Raw genomic sequence first — 14,772 nt, forward strand, 5'->3', positions numbered from 1 at the left:
TGAGTGAGTGAGTGAGTGTGTGCCATCAAACGACCTTCCTTAAGCCAAGACAAAGATCCTCCGAGGAACGAAAGCGTCTCGCCCGCCACACGAGACTCTACTCAGCCGAAGGGAGAGTTACTAAGGCCCTCCACTCTTCCTCCTCCCTTCCACGGAATACCAAACAAGACACTTTCTCATTACACCAAGATAATGATCTAAATACTACATGAAAACTCTGTACGCCCGTTATTGTAAGGGAAGGAAAGGGAAGGAGAAGGAGAGGGAGAGGGGGGAGGGTGGGAGAGAGACCGAAGGGAGATAGAGAGGGGGGAAGAGAGAGAGAGAGAGAGAGAGAGAGAGAGAGAGAGAGAGAGAGAGAGAGAGAGAGAGAGAGAGAGAGAGAGAGAGAGAGGAATAGAGAAGGGGAGGGGAGAAGATAGAGAGGGGGAGTGGGGGGGAGGGAGAGAGAGAGAGAGAGAGAGAGAGAGGGAGGGAGAGAGAGACAGGAGAGAAGAGAAAGAAAGCGATTAAGAGAAAAAGAAAGAAAAAGAGAAAGAAAATGAGAGAGAAGGAAGGAGAGAGAGAGACGGCTGCCCTTCCCCCCCCCATGTCTGCATCGCATCTATCGTTCTGCAGTAGAAGAAGAAGCAGCACATCATTCCAGCCACACCTGAGCCTCCCACGGCCCCGTGACGCCTCCAGAGGCTTCCACAAGGGCGAATAAAATCGTCTGGCGGCAGAGAGGGATCTGGGGATGTTGAAACCTCATTGAATCTCTTATAATATGTGGGTGCTCTTCTTACATGCTTGTTCATCAGAATGAAATTCCATTTTTCTTCTTCCATATATATATATATATATATATATATATATATATATATATATATATATATATTATATATATATATATCATCATCATCTTTTGGTCAGTTGTGTTACCTTATGAACTTATAACCCATTCCACACCGTCAGGAATTTATCTTTATTCAGGCTGTCGTCAGGCGATTTTATTCATCTTGCTCTCGTGCGCACACACATACACACAGCTTCTGTAGAGTTTTTTTTTATATATATTTATGAGTTTATCTAATAATTAATTCATTTACATATTTATTGTATGATGGGAAATATCTTACATCTATCGACATTCTCCCTAAACCTCATTCAAGTTAGGTTAAATCAGGTTAGGCGGAAACGATTGGCACCAGTGTAGTACAACGGATCATGAAATTAACCTTAACCCTTTCATTAAGTAGTTAAAATTAATTACCACTAACCAGAAGAGAGGCATCTCCCATAACCGTGCCATAACGGACACGCTCTTTAAGAAATTTTGACAACAAAAGAATAAAAATTTCGAGTCCCGGATGGTCCTCAGGGAGGCTAACATGTTACTCTGGTTACCTGGGACACCTCCCATAACCGTGCCATAACGGACACGCTCTTTAAGAAATTTTGACAAGAATAAAAATTTCGAGTCCCGGATGGTCCTCAGGGTCTGATCCTTCCACATCTCGAGGCGTTCCTCTCCATCCTCTTCAGCCTTCCAAGGGCGAGGTTCTTATTGAATTCCCTTCCTCCTCCTCCTCCTCTGTGGAGGTGCTTTCCTCCCATATGGAGGTCTCAGCCCTCCTTTCCTTCCCTCCATTTCCGTCTCCTGTTTGGGACGTTTGGACTTCCTTATGTCCTTGAGGACCACAGACCCATAGCATAAGAAAATCCCCTTTCACCTCTCCTCCTCCTTCTTCTTCTTCCTTTTCTCCTCCTACTTCTTTTTGTCCTCCTCTTCCTTTCCTCCACTCACCTCCCAGACCTCAGAACAACAACTACAGAACCATAGCCTAAGAAAATCTCCTTTTACCTCTCCTCCTCCTCCTCCTTCTTCTTCCTTTCCTCCTCCTCCTCCTCTTTCCTGCCTTCACTCTCCTCTCAGACCACATAACTACAGACCCATAGCCTAAGAAAATCTCCTTTTATTTCTTCCTTTTTCTTCTTCCTCCTACATTTCTTTCTTTCCTCCACTTTCCTCCCAGAACTCAACAAAAACTACAGACCCTTAGCCTAAGAAAATCTCCTTTTACTTCTTCCACCTCCTAATTCTTTCTTTCCTCCTCTTCCCTTCCTCCACTCTCCTCCCGGCCCTCATAACAACAAACTTAAAACAACCGCGCTCTCTTGAGCACATGGAATGTACGAGGACCGAGCTTCATGGAAGATTTAAGACGAAATATCTTCACGAAACCCAAGCGATAAGGAAAACGAAAGTGTACTTGAGTAAATGTATGTGACTTCGCACGAAGTTGTGTGGTTGTGTGTGTGTGTGGTTGTGTGTGTGTGTGGTTGTGTGTGTGTGTGTGTGTGTGTGTGTGTGTGTGTGTGTGTGTGTGTGTGTGTGTGTGTGTGTGTGTGTGTGTGTGTGTGTGTGTGTGTCTCCTCGCCATTTTCAAACGCACGCACTCATGCATGTGAACGCATTATCACACTCGATCAAGCGTCCGTGCGTGCGCATGTTCACAACATCCCGTGCACGCATGCTAAGCGCATACAGACAAGCACCGTGAAAGGTACGTGTGAAAATGACATTTCCATTCTTTTTCAGACCGGAGGTCAGGTGGCCGAGTCATGGTTACCATGACAACCTAGACGCTTGGGGGCACAATGGCAGCGGCAGCAGCAATCCTAGCAGGCCTGGGCGGGGCTCTCTCTCATTGCACATGTCAGGAAACAACAACATCTAAACCTCTAAAACAGAACCCTAATTCTTCTAGTTCCTACAGACACACTAGTAAAGCTTCCCGAGACGGATTATGTAGGTAAGGCTCTAGTATTACCAGTCGGGGGGAATGCACATACTAGTGCTCCCACTAGTAGTTCTAGATGGTGGTTGAAGACTAGTTAAAACAGATGACCAATTCTTTTAGTTTCTAAAGGTTGACTAGTAAAGCTTCCTAACACGGAGTATCTAGGGAAGGCTCTAGTAATACTAGTCTGGGGAATACGACTAGTACTACTAGTTCTAGATGGTGGTTGAGGGCTAGTAAGGATAGTATGACATACGAGAACAAGAATCAATTGGCCATGAAGAACACGCACAGGAGAGAAATTCTGTGGGTGTGAGAAATATTCTAATGTAGCCAACATTATGTACAACGCTGTACACAAGTCGATTACAATGTTGCCCACATGTTCATGTGGAATGTTGTCTGCATGTTGACGCGTAATGTTGCACTCATGTTGACCCTCGTTGGTGCAGGCTGGTGTGCAATGTTGCATGCATGTTCACGTCCAATGTAGGTTCATATACAACGTTGCATGAATGTTGTACCATGTTACATGACTATTGATCCTCAATGACGAATGCATGTTCATATACAATGTTGCATGAATAATTATCCCCAATGTTGAATGCATGTGTATGTGCAATAGTCTGCACGTATGGGCAATGCATGCATGTTCACGTGTGCAAGGTACGCAAATGTGCAATATTGCATGCATGTTAACTATTTTCGTGATGTGAGGCAGAACCAATTACACCTCGTGATAATGACAACGAAGTGGTAGTGGTGGCGGTGGAAGAGAGTCACGTCCGACAATGTGGTAGACCAGCTCATGTACCCAGAGATAATATGTGCCGTGGCACAGGGATATGACTGGAACAGGGACGTAACGTGAAATTAATGCGTGATGTGGCACAAGGACATGGCGTGGCACAGGGATATGACTGGAACAGGGACGTAACGTGAAATTTATGCGCGATGTGGCACAAGGACGCGATATGGCACAAGGACATGGCGTGGCACAGGGACGTTACGTGGCACAGGGACGTGACATGGCACAAGGATGTGACATAGGGACGTAAAACAGTTGGACAAAAGAATGCATACTTGTGGTGTGTGTGTGTGTGTGTGTGTGTGTGTGTGTGTGTGTGTGTGTGTGTGTGTGTGTGTGGGCGTTACACCACTCCTGCATATTCTAACCTTGGGCGGATGAGACTCTCATATACTTTTTTCCATCATCCCTCCATTTGTCGGATGATAAATCGTACATAACCAACACTTTCAGAATTTTTTGTCCCTCTTGTAACTTTTTCACTTCCCACTGGATAATACATTCATGGCCTCTTTTTACGTTTGCCCATTTCCATTTTTTTTTTTTTGGGGGGGAGGAATTAAGTTAATTTTCCAAGTGGGTGGGTGTGTTTGCGTAGTGTATGTGTGTGTTGTGTGTGTGTATGAGAGAGAGAGAGAGAGAGAGAGAGAGAGAGAGAGAGAGAGAGAGAGAGAGAGAGAGAGAGAAGAGAGAGAGGAGAGAAAGAGAGAAAGAACGAAAGCGAGAGTAAACCTTTTACTCTTCCAACACCCTGAGCGAATTTAAGACCCGTCAACCAGACCCAACCTCCTCCTCCTCCTCCAAGGAGGACGTGCCCTATGCCCATCTCTGGTGCTCGAGGCCCTGATGCAAATCGCCTGCATACCTCCTTCTGCATGTCCGGGCATTTACGAGACCGGAATGTGTGGCCGCGTCGCGGGGCCGCCGTCGTCCGGGGGCAGCGGCAGAGGCAGAGGCAGCACGGAACTGGTTGGGGCGGTGGTGGACTCTGGGTGTGGCACAGGAGGAGGAGGAGGAGACGCTGGTGAGGTGATGGTGGATGCTGGTAGTGGTGGTGGGAGTGGTGGGAGTAGCGGTAGTGGGAGTGGTTGTAGTAGTGGTGGGAGTGGTTGTAGTAGTGGTGGGAGTGGTTGTAGTAGTGGTGGGAGTGGTTGTAGTAGTGGTGGGAGTGGTTGTAGTAGTGGTGGGAGTGCTGGGAATGTTTATAGTAGTGGTGGGAGTGGTTGTAGTAGTGGTGGTAGTGGGAGTGGTGGAAATGGTAGTGGTAGTAGTGACGGTGGTAACAGTGGGAGTGTTGGTGGGAGTGGGAGTATTGGTGGTGGTGGGAGTGTTGGTGGGAGTGTTGGTGGTGGTGGGAGTGTTGGTAGTAGTGGGAGTGTTGATGGTGTTGGGAGTAGTGGTGGTGTTGGGATTGGTGTTGGAAGTGGTGGGAGTCTTGGTGGTGGGTGGAGGTGACAGTGGTGGATATGGTGGTGGTGTTGGCTGTGGCGTTGGTGGATTCTGGCTGTGGTAGTGATGGGAGCTGGACGTGGTGGGAGTGGTGGTGGTGGTGGGAGTGATGGTGGAGTGGTGGTAGTGTTGGCTGTGGCGTTGGTGGATCCTGGCTGTGGTGGGTGTTGGATGTGGTGGATGTTGGATGTGAAGACGGAGGGGTTCGTGGTGGAATGTGTATCAGTCGCAGTGGTGGTTGTTGACTGTGGGTGGTGGATGGTGGCTGTGGGTGGTGGATGGTGGCTGTGGGTGGTGGCTGTGGGTGGTGGCTGTGGGTGGTGGATGGTGGCTGTGGGTGGTGGCTGTGGGTGGTGGATGGTGGCTGTGGGTGGTGGATGGTGGCTGTGGGTGGTGGCTGTGGGTGGTGGATGGTGGCTGTGGGTGGTGGATGGTGGCTGTGGGTGGTGGATGGTGGCTGTGGGTGGTGGCTGTGGGTGGTGGCTGTGGGTGGTGGATGGTGGCTGTGGGTGGTGGATGGTGGCTGTGGGTGGTGGATGGTGGCTGTGAGTGGTGGATGGTGGCTGTGGGTGGTGGATGGTGGCTGTGGGTGGTGGATGGTGGCTGTGGGTGGTGGATGGTGGCTGTGGGTGGATATCAATCATTACAATCCCTGCCGCTTGGCGATTTTATTAAGCCCATCTCTACCCACCCTTCATATCGTGACACGAGTATATTTTTGACCTCAGACGACCTTACTTGGGGCCATGTCGTCTCCAGTGGAAGGCTTTGTTATTATGGACCTGTTTACCCACGCTTCTGTCCTTATCATACAGCTGAAAAGGTGTCCCGGTTACCCCATGTTGCATGGTGAGGTTGCAAAAAGAATTGCAAGAGGGATGTTGGAGCGGATATTTATATCTGGTACAGATGACAAACGTTTCGTATGGTCTACTTGTTTCGGTAACTTGTTTAGGTAACTTGTTTAGGTAACAAAAGTGATGTTGTAATCCGTGGAGACATACATATACACACACATACGAATTCAAATTGAAGTATAATACATACATATACCAGACTTTTTTTCCCCTTACATGGGGGGTAGCCAAAAAGAAAAAGCCATAGAAACCACTCCCACCCATTCCATTTCCTATATATTCCACTCCCCTCCACCCTCCTCACTCCCTCCTATCTTGGCACCTCCTGGATGACGGGTCATCCCTGCATCCTGTCCACTGCCCTGGGTCAGAAGCAGTGTCGCTTAAGACACAGCACATCCACAGCCAGGCCGCTTCGAAGTATAATATTGGGTGAATAAAGATATGCCCCAAGTTAGGGGCATACATAAATCTTAAGCTAGGTATGATATTTGGAGAATAAGAGACAGGACCTCACGAGCGTTGTTGCTTTCCTGTACACTACAAAAAACTGTACATCTTCCATGTGCAGAGCGCTTCCAGCCTTGTCTTACCTTTCTTTCACAATTCTATTCACTTGAGGTGAAGAGCTTTAGAAATAATGAAGGAAGTTAACTCCTCTCATTGTCCTAGCTACCGGCAGGCGATTTTATTAAGCCAAAAAGAGCCTCGTTAAACAAATAAAATAAAATAAATTAATTTACCCCTTCACCTTTATCCACCTACAAAATCGCCCCATCTCCGCCAGGCGATTTTATTCAGCAGAGGGAAGCCCTCAGAATAACCCATCCCTGTGGACATCTTCATTAACTTGGCTCTGGCTGTCATCACACAATTCTGAAGACGGACCTCACACTAACAAGCACACCAAGCCCCCCAGGCTCGTAGGTGTTTAACAGGTGTTAACAGGTGCCGCGTGGGCTCGAGGGTTAACGACGAGTGCCACTCGAGTGCCAGGTAGGTCTGGGCACAACCTCCGAATGTTTGGGACGAGTTGTAGTTGTTGTTATAGGTTGCAGTTCACCATTGCTTCTATCCTTGTGGTAGACAATCTCGCGTCCTTCTCGTGTGGTATCTTATATATATTCGAGGGAAGGAAATCGTGGAGAGAAGAGTCCATGATGATGATGGGGTAGGCTGAAGAACTGGAGAGAGAGAGAGAGAGAGAGAGAGAGAGAGAGAGAGAGAGAGAGAGAGAGAGAGAGAGAGAGACAGAGAGAGAGAATGATGGGGGTGGGGTCAAGATGGTGTATGGCAAGTTAGGGAGACCACGAGAGTTCAGGGGAGGGGAATGTGGAGAAAAGTAGGGGGGTGGTATTCTTAAAAAAGTTCTTTCCTTATATAAATCTTATACAAATCCTTGGACGGGAAAGATCTATACAAGGGAAGAATCTTTTTTAAGAATACCACCGTAAGATTCTTACGGTGGTATCCTTAAAAAAAAATCTTTCTTTATATAAAGCTTTCCCTTCCAAGGATTTATATAATATTTATATAAGGAAAGATTTTTTTTAAGAATACTACCGTAAGAGATGTCCTGAGGGTAAGGTAAGGGGAAATGGATGGGCGTTCAAGAGAAAAGGGGAACTGGGGAAAGGGTCATTTGTATATAAATGGGTGGGGGGGAATTGAGGGGAATTGAGGGGGATTGAGGGGGACCGGGGGGGTGATTAACTTCTCCAGAGCAGTGTACTAGTTTGAGAGATTAGGTCAGTTGGTCTCAGGAACTAGGTCAGCTGGTCTGAGGGACCGTGGACGCCTGGCTTGCGAGACTGGGTCAGTTGGTTTGCGGGATCAGGTCAGCTGGTCTGCGGGATAAGGTCAGCTAGTCTGAGGGACCTGGCTAGCGGGATCAAGTCCGTTGGCTTGCGGGGTCAAGCCAACCGGTTTGTGTGATTAGATCTAGTGGTTTCTGAGTGGAAAAGACGAAAGCACAAGGCAGAGAACTGGTTTTCGAAGAAGGAAATGGGACGAAGGAAAGGGGAGTGGCAGTTTCCGGACGAAGCACAGACTCTTCTGGAAGAGAAGAGTCTACTCTGGACTAAGTATAGACTCTTCTGGCGCAGAAGAACGGACGGTTCTTGTTGGTGAAGAACTTGAAGGCCACGAAAGGTCTCGGATGGATGTGATGACGAAGAGTTCTCTGATCATACAAGGGTCTTGAAGTGATTGTTGTTCTTCTTGTTCTACTCCTGAGGGAGAAGTAGTCGAAGTACCAGAGCGGTTGTGGTCGAACTCCCGAAGTGGTTGTGGCAGGACTTACGAAATGGGTGTGGTAGAAGTATCGAGGCCCTTCTGGTTAGAGTCTTGAGGTTGTGGTTCAGGTCCTGTGTGTGTGATTGGACAGAGATGCCCAGTGCTCTTTTGGTGAAGGAAGGCTAGGTTGTGGTTGGGGGGAGGCTAGGTTGTGGTGGGGGGGGAGGCTAGGTTGTGGTGGGGGGGGAGGCTAGGTTGTGGTGGGGGGGGAGGCTAGGTTGTGGTGGGGGGGAGAGGGCTACATGGTGAGGGGAAAAGGCTAGGTTGTGGTGGGGGGAAGGCTATGGTGGTGGAGGAGGGGTATGTGGTGGAGGTGGAGAAGGCTTGGTGCATTAGGAAGGTTTGGTGCGAAAGGAGTTTGCTTGTGGCGAAGGGAAGTTACACGGTAATGACTAGAGTTAGATGGGGATCAGATGGATCAGGTGGAGGTAGGGTCAGAGTGGATATGGTGGAGGTAGGGTTGGTGGTAGGGTGGTGGAGGTAAATGTTGGTAGGGTGGTGGAGGTAGGGTTGATGGTAAGGTAAATGTTGGTAGGGTGGTGGAGGTAGGGTAAAGTTAGGTAGGGTGGGAGGTAGAGTTGGTGGTAGGGTAAATGTAGGTAGAGTGGTGGAGGTAGGGTTGGTGGTAGGGTAAATGTAAGTAGGGTGGTAGGGTAAATGTAGGTAGGGCGGTGGAGGTTGGGTTGGTGGTAGGGTAAAGGTAGGTAGGGTGATGGAGGTAGGATTGGTGGTAGGGTAAATGTAGGTAGGATGGTGGAGGTAGAGCGGTGGAGGTTGGGTTGGTAGTAGGGTAAAGATAGGTAGGGTTGGTGGTAGGGTAAATGTAGGTAGGGTTGGTAGTAGGGTAAATGTAGGTAGGGTTGGTGGTGGTATTGGTGGCAGCGGGGTTGGTGGAGCTTGGTACTGGTGGTAGTTGGTGGTAGGTGTTGGTGGTGGTAGTGGTGTTGGTGGAAATTCTGACGCGGGGGTTAAGGTATGGTTCCCGAGTTTCTTGGAGTCAATTTCGTTGTCGAAGTTTTGCTCGTGTTGCGCTGGAGGACAAACTTGAGCGAGGACAAACGTATGCTGAGGAGGACAACTCCGTCCAAGAGAGGACAAGAGGACAAACTTTACTGGGATGACAAATATCAAACTCAGAGGACAACCTAAAGATGTTGGGGAGCTTGAAATAAAGAGGACAAACCTTATTTAACAGAAGACAATCTTGTCCAAAAGAGGACAAATCTCCAACAAGGATAACAAGAAGAAAATACTTTAACAGGCAAGACAAACACTTCACATGGAAGACAAACCTGTAAATGAGAGGACAAAATTGTCCTACGGAAGACAACATGTTTTGGAAATAAAGCCTTGTTTATAGAGTATTGTGTCTTAAGGAGGACAAATACTCCCTGGAGAGGACAACTGCTTCCTAGGAAGGACATATTCGTCTTCAGGCCGGAGGAGGACAACTACATGGAGTGGGAGTAAATTCTGCACTTTGAGGGACAATACCAAAAAAGAGAGAGAGAGAGAGAGAGAGAGAGAGAGAGAGAGAGAGAGAGAGAGAGAGAGAGAGAGAGAGAGAGAGAGAGAGAGAGAGAGGACATCTGTCACCAACGGGGAGAGTAGGGGTGCAATATTGAATTTGGAAGATCCCTGCGTAGACCAATATTTGGGGGAGGAGGGATTTCGTAATCTTGTCTTAGAAAACGGGGGGCAAGGTGTCAATCTCATTTTGGAGGGACAAGTTCATCTTTTCAGAGAAGCGTGATAGAATGTCTTCTAAGCAAATAAATAAAATAAGCAAATAAATAAGTAAATAAATAACGTGGTTGTGGTTGAAGAATAGACCACTGGAACACTCGCGTCACACGTATCGACTTTTCGCCATGCGCCTTACACGACACGACGTCGTGCTATCAAGTGACCATGGGTGTCCATGGACGCTTTCACAAGTGGTCGTGTCGTGGACGGCACACGGCGAAAAGTCGATACGTGTGAAAGGGGCCTTAGTTGATCTGTGACCATACGACTTTTGACTTCTGAACGTTCAGCGATTAATAATGTTTAATTTAACATTGTGCATCTATGACAGAGCGGGGGTATCATTCAATCATACTCTGGTGAGAAAATAGATAATATAAACTAGGCCGAGATAGAAAAAATCTATTGATAAACCCAAAGACCTGGAAGTTGACAGAAGGAGAAGGAAGAGGAATAGGAAAAAGAAGAGGATGAAGAAGATTATGGTCATGATGATGATGGTGACGATGATATATATATATATATATATATATATATATATATATATATATATATATATATATACACACAATTTGTCCATATAGGCCCAAGAGCCACTTGATAAACTTGGAAGATCCAAGTCTTCTTCAAGTGGCACCGACTCGATCTCGACGAAAGGAGCGACCCCAGTCACCGAAAGGACCGAGGATGACAACGCGACGGCGCGAAGCGAAGCGAAGAGAAGAGGAGTTTTCAGGCTTGTGGTAGGTCAGCGAGTGATGCGGTAGGAAAGGGGCGGGCGCCTGTGACCAGTCGCTGTCTGTGTAGTAGGCGAGATATGTGATATGCTCGTAGGGCCCCGTCACTGTGTTCCCAATGGTGCTGTGGTAGTGTGGTGGTGGCATGGTGCTGCGGTGGTGGGAGGGGCATGGTGCTGTGGTGGTGGCGGCATGGTGCTGTGGTGGTGGGAGGGGCATGTTGCTGTGGTGTTGGGGAGCATGGTGCTGTGGTGGTGGCATGCTGTGGTGGTGGCATGATGCTGTAGTGGTGGTGGCATGATGCTGTGGTGGGGGGGGGCATGGTGCTGGTGGTGGTGGCATGGTGCTGTGGTGGTGGAGGGGGCATGATACTGTGGTGGTGGTGGCATGGTGCAATGGTGTTGACGATCCGAATTGTGATGATGAGATCGGTTACAATGATGTAAATAACCTATCGTTCTCACGGAAAAAAAAAATGGTGATGAGGGAGAAAAAGAAAATGGTGATATGATGGTGACGACTGGTGTTGGGAAAGAGAAGAAGTGGTGTTGACTGGCGCAAAGTGATGAAGTCTGGCATTGGCGCCAATACAGTGGTGGACAGAAGTCTTCATACAATCCACAGTTCTTCATTATAGTATCAAGAGCCATTACTCACTGCGCGTTGCAACGAGTGCCCCCGTATTACAGTCAATACATTAGGGGAGTAGAGACCTTAAATGACACCCCTACGGACCAGAGACACGTAGCATTTTTTCTTTGTGCCTGTAGACTCGTCCCCCACCTAAATAAAAATAAATAATAATGATCTTGTGCTATTTCTCTGTCCTGCTACCCTGTCTAACGCCTTTACCGTCAATGACGTCACGTCTTCGGGGGATAGAAGCGCAGGTTACATCCCACAGTAAACTATAATTGTATCGTGTCCACAATACATCACAGTATATGGTGTCTCCTTATGTTGAAAAAGATCTAAAAAAAAAAATCGACAAGAAATTTGCATTTGCACAAGAAAAACCTGAATGTATTTCGAAGACGTTATCGAGACAGTCTTAAAAAAAAAAAAAAACTTCTGGTTTTCAATCTGTGGACCCTCTTGGAAGCTCCTGGGGATCTCAGGGGACTCAACGAACCCCAGAACCACTGACCTTGCCCCAGGGCAAGAGAAAGGTAGGGCGGGGGAGAAGGGGGGAGGGGGGATAAGGGAGGGGGGATATGTGCGCAGCCTATGGGCAAGAGACAGACGCAGGTCTTAAATCCCAACCCCCTGGGGTACATGACCGCGCCCGTTGTCCAATGGACTGCGGCAATAGAATGAATCCTAGTGGACGGGTAGGGGGAAGGGGGGGAGGGGGAGGAGGAGGAGGAGTGTGGACGGGGACGGGGGAGGAGGAGGAGGAGTGTGGACGGGGACGGGGAAGGGGAGGAGGAGGAGGGTAGAAGGGGAAGGGGAGGAGGAGGAGGGTGGACGGGGAATGGGAAAGGGGAGGAGGATGAGGAGATTCAGGGGAAGCAGGAGAGAGGAGGAGAGGGGAAGCAGGAGAGAGGAGGAGAGGTAGAAGAGAGTGGAGAAGTATGAGGGGGAGGGGGGAGAGGGGAGGGGGAGAAGGAGGGGTAAAGGGGATGGGAAGGGTGAAAGGGGGAGAGGAGGAAGGCGTAGGAGGAAGGAGGAGAGGGTAAGGGAGGAGAAACAGGACGTGAAGGAGAAGTAGGAGGAGGAGGGGGTGGGGGAGGGGGACGGGAGGCTGGAAGGTTCCAACGGGCGGGGGCGAGGCTGTGTGGTCACAAAGGATGCTGTGGATGCTGTGGGTTGAAGGAAAGGATGCTTGTGGGAGACAGAAAACAAGCTGTGATAAATGACAGATGGACGGTAAATTGGGACAGGCAAGACGAAATCTGTTAAGCAGACGGCAAACACAGCGGCGCTGTGGTAACCAAGGAAGCGAATGAATAAAACGCTGTGGTATGCACGTACGAGACCACAGCGACAATCTCTGCGGATGTAATGATCAGATGAGCTGTGGGAGGCTGTGTTGGATACGCCGTGGTGGTATCACAAGGGGTGTTGGTGGGAGGCTGTGGGAGTTGGTGGAGGCTGTGGGAGTTGGTGGGAGGCTGTGGGAGTTGGTGGGAGGCTGTGGGAGTTGGTGGCTGTGGGAGTTGGTGGGAGGCTGTGGGGCTGGTGAGAGTCTGTGGGGCTGATTGGAGGTTGTGGGGGTTGATGGGAGGCTGTGGGGGTTGGTGGGAGGCTGTGGGGGTTGGTGGGAGGCTGTGGGGGTTGGTGGGAGGCTGTGGGGTTGGTGGGAGGTTGTGGGGGTTGATGGGAGGCTGTGGGGGTTGGTGGGAGGCTGTGGGGGTTGGTTGGAGGCTGTGGGATTTGGTGGGAGATTGTGGGGGCTGGTGGGAGATTGTGGGGGCTGGTGGGAGACTGTGGGGGCTGGTGGGAGACTGTGGGGGCTGTTGGGAGACTGTGATGTGATGAGTGGTCAGAAGGCTTTCGTGGGTGGCTGGAGTTTGGAGTCAGGTGGCTTCGGAAGGCGGATTAGAAGTGGATCGAGTAGGTGGCTGTGTTGGCTGGGTCCGGTGCTGTGGTGAGAGTGATCGGGGGCTGTGGTGAGAGGGGTGGGGGGCTGTGGTGAGAGGGATTGGGGGGTGTGGTGAGAGGGCTGGGGGCTGTGGTGAGAGGAATCGGGGGGCTGTGGTGAGAGGGCTGGGGGCTGTGGTGAGAGGAATCGGGGGGCTGTGGTGAGGAATCGGGGGGCTGTGGTGAGTGGCGTGGGGGGCTGTGGTAAGCTTGGTGATGATTGTGATGAGCGTGATTGTGTGGCATCGACAGAGTAAGAGAACTTATGGAGGATTACAAGGCTTTAGGGTGGCGCGTAGGGGGGCTGCAATGGGCGAGACAAGGCTGTGGTGGCTTAGCAGGAGGCTGTGGTGGGCTAGAAATAGGCTGCAGTAGGCGGAGGGGCTATGGCGGACGGGCAGGGGGCTGTGGAGGACGAGGAGGTGGCTGTGGTTGACAGACTGGGGGCTGTGATAGACAGTAGTTGATTGTACTGATCGGATACAGACCTAAAGGATACGATATTTGGGTTCAGTGGGAAGGAGGAGGAGGAGGAGGAGGAGGAGGAGGAGGAGGTGGAGAAGGAGGAGGAGGGAAGAGGGGCAAAGGGTGTGGCGTCCCTGGAATGTGAGCCTTAGGGTGCTGAGAGGTTCCGTGTGCAGGTGTTCGCTGCAACCTGCAGGAGGTTGTAACGTCTCACGCCTTGCGTGACATGGCAAAGAAGGGTACTGTCGCGTACGTCAGGTGATGGTGTGACGTGACGTGGGCGTGGTGGTACGTCTGGGAGAGGAGAGAGAGAGAGAGAGAGAGAGAGAGAGAGAGGTACTATGGCATCAGTGCGTGGTAGTTCCCCCCCCTTGGTACAAAAGATGGATGGTACAAGCCGAGTAGGTGAGAGAGAGAGAGAGAGAGAGAGAGAGAGAGAGAGAGAGAGAGGTACTACGGCATCAGTGCGTGGTAGTTCCCCCCTTGGTACAAAAGATGGATGGTACAAGCCGAGTAGGTGTGAGAGAGAGAGAGACAGAGAGAGAGAGAGAGAGAAGAGGGGAAGGAGAGAAAAAAGGAGAGAGAAGGAGGGAGAGAGAGGAGGGAGAGAGAGGAGGGGGAGAGAGAGAGGAGGGAGAGAGAGGAGGGAGAGAGAGAAGGAGGGAGAGAGAAGGAGGGAGAGAGAAGGAGGGAAAGAGAGAAGGAGAGAAAGGAGGGAGAGAGAGAAGGAGGGAGAGAGAGAAAGAGGGAGAGAGAGAAGGAGGGAGAGAGAAAAAGAGAGAAGGAGAGAGCGAGCGTACGAGTGTTGTGAACCATCCCCAAGCAGTCAAATCCGTTGGTGCCCCCGTATGTGTGCGAACTCCCTGGTTCAAAGGTGACATTCCTTCCCCTCCTGGCGCAGGTGAAGAAGAGGACACCGAGAGGAGAAAGGGACCGTGGGTGGTGGCCAGTTTCCCGAAGGAGGAGGAGGAGGAGGGGCGCTCCGTGGGGTAGTTGACTTAACAAGAGGGGCCTAATTCAAGGGGTTGACGTCAAAGTATTGCTCAAGA

General features: G+C 49.9%; 2 protein-coding genes across 3 annotated transcripts in view; both read right to left on the reverse strand.

Annotated features, from left to right (window-relative positions):
• The window catches only part of LOC143021484 (neuronal calcium sensor 2), a 618,726-nt gene that overhangs the window by 274,391 nt on the left and 329,563 nt on the right, over positions 1 to 14,772 (reverse strand). The gene's annotated exons all lie outside the window — the stretch shown is intronic.
• The window catches only part of LOC143017645 (uncharacterized), a 206,511-nt gene that overhangs the window by 157,727 nt on the left and 34,012 nt on the right, over positions 1 to 14,772 (reverse strand). The window lies entirely within an intron of this gene.

The sequence above is a fragment of the Oratosquilla oratoria genome, chromosome 3 (assembly GCF_046742065.1).
Source record: "Oratosquilla oratoria isolate Oo_2021 chromosome 3, ASM4674206v1, whole genome shotgun sequence".
NCBI lineage: Eukaryota > Metazoa > Arthropoda > Malacostraca > Stomatopoda > Squillidae > Oratosquilla > Oratosquilla oratoria.